The sequence below is a fragment of the Betta splendens genome, chromosome 10, assembly GCF_900634795.4.
Source record: "Betta splendens chromosome 10, fBetSpl5.4, whole genome shotgun sequence".
NCBI classification, from domain to species: Eukaryota; Metazoa; Chordata; class Actinopteri; order Anabantiformes; family Osphronemidae; genus Betta; species Betta splendens.
Window position 1 is genome coordinate 19,816,061 of NC_040890.2, and position 4,823 is coordinate 19,820,883.

Genomic DNA, 4,823 nt, shown 5'->3' on the forward strand with positions numbered 1-4,823 from the left:
TCACAGCTCCACTGAAGCAAGTGATGGAGCGCTGTGAAAGCTCCCGCCACGGCTTCATAACCAACGCAAACAACACAATTTTCCACTTTAGGCCTCTCACAACAAGGTTGTTTATTCCTAGTGTGAGATGGAGCGAGCGAGCGAGGGAGAGTGAGCGAGTGGTGCAGGGACCTCGTGCGAGTTCTGTTTCCACTCCTGTAATGGGATAATGAACAGCGTCTCTTCAAAGAGGGGTCAAAGGTCAACCATCATGTTTACACCTGTTTCTGTTGCCGTGACGCCCGGCCAGTCAGACGCAGTGACCGCGGCCCCGCCCACAGTCACCTTACTGTTGATGTTGCTCTCGCCTGATTGGCTAACCTGCTAACCTGTTAATCAGGCCTCTCTGGCTCCTCTCTACATGGCAATTAATGCTGATTTGTGTACGTGAAAGCACCTATCAACCACAGACGTGACCTCCGTCTCCATGGTAACGGTGCCGATAAATAGAGCCCACTCATGGATGATTTGTGCCGCTCAGCCCGTTACCTGCTCACCATCCTTATTGTCTTATTAGCCAATTACAGGCTGCTGCCACTCCAGCTCATTTCAAAACATTTGCAGACAGACATTCTATCAACTTCCACAGACGTTTATGATCTTGTGTAAATGTAGCTGAATGAACAAAGCTCAACGTCCCTGTGGACAAATTTAAGTGAGACGTGTGAACGTTGCGTCTGGGGCAATGTTGAAGAGAAGATTTGCCTGAAAATCACACATTGTGTCGTCAACACAAACAAAAGTGACAGAATATGATTTTTAGTTTTGCTCAAAATTTTTAAAAACATTTTAAATGTCTCACCAAATTAGTCACAAAACAGAAGCATCAATGTTCCTGTACATGGGAGCAGATATTTATCATAACTCCACACAAAAGACGAGCTTCAGTTCAATGAAGCAGAAGCAGCGAGGGTCCAGTCGGTCCAGAGTCGGCTCTCGTCCTTTTGTGCAGCAGGTCATCTGACTAACGGGTTAATTAGCTGAATAAAGTGCTGTGTGGAGGAAATGTCAGACTTGCTGGCTGTGTTTTGACTTCCTGGATGGGAGGTTAAAGGTTGACGATGGGTTTACTGAACCTTTTCCCTCTCACCTTTATCTAAATGTCACATAGGAGCCATTAGCTGGAGCTCGGCCGGGGGACGCGCGGTGCAGCCGGCGCGAGGCCAACCGTGCGCATCCTCACTGACAGACCCAGCGACCCCTGGCCTCGCTCCTGAACACTCAACGAGTGTGAGACCTCTGAGGTTCACCAGTCTTCACTGCCTGTTTCTGAAGGTCCATGGTAGCGGTGCATTCGGGAGAAATGAGAAAAAATGGGAAGACCAACGTTCTGCAGGAAGCTCTGGAGTAAAGTCATTTTTTCCGACAGATTACATCAAATCAAATGTGCTGTTAAAGAAGACACTGCTTTCAAATGACTGTGTCTGTAAAGTGCCCGTTGGTGCACAGCAGGCACCCTGCTGGGAGGGTCCAGCGCCTCGGTCCTGCTCACACTGTCACGTTCAGGTGCACGTCGGGCGATCGCTCTGCTTTGTTTGCATGTTGGCAGTTTCTCCCAAACCTTTGGAGGCGCAGACAAAGAGTTTGACTTCCAAGCTGCAGATGATTAGCGTAGCGTTAAGAGGCTGATTTCATGTGGGCGCTGCAGATTATCCACGACTCTCTGCAAAGCTGCTGAAAACATTGCTGGCAATTTCTTGGCACTTGTCAGCTACATGTAGTAAACAATTCAGTGTGCGTCTGAACGCGGTGCCCTTCACATCCGAGCACCGAGTGGCTTCCGACCGAAAACAAAGCACATGTTCAACTCTTTACACATGCAAATTGGAAGAGCAGAGTGCTGCGTTTGTGTGTGATTATTCTTTTCAAACAGGACTCTGAGGCAGACGTATCAACATATAAGCTGCTAAATGATTATAATTAGTTAATATTATTTTAAAATCCCATTAATGCTTCGTTTTCTTTTCCCGTGGGCCATTGAAAAGCAACTACTCCAACATATGTAGGCATACAACACACAATCCACAATATTAAGTTCAATCAACACCCTGCTGCTGCCCATGACATCAGGTTTACTGTAGCTGCATGGGAAGAATGAGGCTGATTGCTGCTGCTAGTAGTTTGTGTTTGGGTAGAATGCAACTCATTAGGAGCCTTTTCAACTGTTCTTCTGCACAAATGTTGTTTGGTGCTTTTATGACAGAGAAAGCAGATTATTCCGTCCACTAATGGTGCCTTACTGCTTGGAAACATGTAGAGACAATTGGTAAAAGGGCCATACCCCAAATTTCCAATTCAGCAGAAGCAAATACATGTTATTGGTGAAGCAGATGCAGTTTGAACGTTTAGTGTGTTAAGTGTCGCTGCATAAAGAATGTTTCTGGCAACCTGCAGTTGTAGTGAAACAGGAAGTGGACAAACAGAGCAACGTGTTGGACTCAGACCTGGTGAACACGAACTGCTGGTCCAACCAGTGGTTGTGTTGCTGCCTGACACGGTCAGAGGTCAGAGGTCAGCTGTCAGCTCATAGCTGCGTCCTCCTGTTGGTCACAACTGGCGACAGCTCTCCTCAGAGTCAGAGCGTCAGTGTTCAACTTCCAGCAGAGACTCGTTGTTTATTCTCTACATTTCCTACACACACGCTACAAATTAGATTATCCTCCAGAGGTTTATTTACAGAACCTTGGCACGTGTTTGCTACGCATGCAATTTGTCTCTCTTTCATGCAGATATTCCTCTAATTGTCACAGCTTTGGTCTTTTGGCGTTCCATTGTTGTTCCTCTGTTACACTCAGCTCCATCTCATGTGTCTGTACCGTTATGTCATGTTCCCTCTGCGCTGGTCTTCTGTGGTTTCCTGTTACTGTTTGTTGCTACACGCAGATTTTCCCTCAGGGATCAATAAAGTTTCATCTGATCGTATCAATAGATGTTTACTGTCGGGGTCTAATTAATTTGGCTCGTTAGCAGCAGGTAGCCACGGCAGATTACAGATTATAGTCTATTCATCAAAGCGGCACGAGATGAGCGGGCTGAATGCAAAACAGCTTCCTCCAGAAGGAGAAACGCTGCTTGAACCAACAATCTGTGTGTATTTTTCTGGATGACCTTTGACCTTCACCTCATTGTGTTTTTGTCATCTGTGTGCATCCACACAGTCTCTTGTCCTATAGCCTGATCCACGGGAGGCGCCTCCATCCAGTCCAGGCAGATGGACGGCCTTTGCTTAAATGAGATCTAAATGAAATGAACTGCAGAACTGTCTCCATCAACGACTCTGAATAGATGCTGCTAACGAAGCTAACGTTAGCTTAGCTTGACCATCTTAGTTTAAACCATACATGTATCTCCAATAGCTCAACCACATCCGGGACCGGTGGAGGCTCACTGACAAACCTGACTCTGGCCTGTTTAAACTAGTTTTACTTCTACTTGCTGTCCTTTTAATAAACGTGCACTCTGCAGCTGAATTGTGGCTAAAGGTTAGAATTCCTCAGTCAGGGTTAATTAAATGGAAGATATTAATTGTGTATCTGTGATGGAACAGAAGGTGATGTCATCTGCCAGAAAGTCAGCGACGCTACATCTGTGACCTAAACTCTGAACCCATTAGACTTTGTTACAGGAACAGGCGACTGCGCTGCCACTGCATGTAAATCTTTGAATGTGGACATTACACTTACACATAATAAAGAACAGAATATATTATTATGTATTGGCCTTCCACCCTACATCAGTGTTGCACCTAATTAAAGCTCTGGTGTCTGAATTCAACATCTGCTGGAAACCTGAGCAGTGGCTGCTTCATTAAACGTGCTGCGTTCAGGTGTCCACGTCCAGCCGGAGAACTGAGCTCCATCTGGAGGATGAGCTGGAACGTTGGCGCGGTGCAGATGTCACAGGGGACGTTTTTAATAATCTCTCCTTCCAATGAATCATTTGTGCTGAATTCCTCATCAGGGACTTTTACTTTTTGCTTTACTTTCATTCTTAGTACCATTGAATTACTTTGTTCATTAATAATTCAATGATTCAATTTAATAATTAATATTCTTATCAGTGTCTTTCCATTTGTCCCTGCCCCCTGACGACCTCACTTTGGGCCACTTGGATTAATACAGTTTAACTTTGCTGAAACTCTGATTGGGTGTTTCATACAGCAATGCTCTCTGGGAATCATAGTGGACTTCTTTCATGTCCTGTCTTTGTTTTTTGTTTTTTTTCCGGCAACAGTTTCTCTTTGTTCCATGATTAATGATGATTATCTGAGGAGGTCTGTGGAGGCTTATAGAGATTCTTGCTTTTAATACCACGGTAATTAGCTTCATTTCCTAAACAGCGAGAGTCTGTCTGTGTGTTTCCTGCCTGCGTGTTGTTTCCAGTCCGTCTGTCTGCAGGTACGACAGAACCCCAGAGCTGTTCCACGACGCTTCTCTGCTCGTTTCAAAGAGACGATGCCACAAATACAAACTTAGAAACGTTCCAACGAAACAACGGAGATGAGGACAAACACAATTTGCTCTCCTGTTCTTTCTTTTGTTTAACTAGTATTTTACATGAATGTAACATGGTCTTGTTCAGCAGCTTCTAAAGAAATACATTTTGTTGTAAAAGATTTAAAGCAGGACCTTTTAAAGGCATTAATGGCATCAGACGTCTTGCGACAGCTTGAACGACAGACAAGGAGACTTTAACTTGCGATTATGAGCGAGTGCAGCAGAGCAGAGCTGCAGAAGACAGACAGACAGACAGACAGACAGACAGGGACCAGACAGACAGACAGA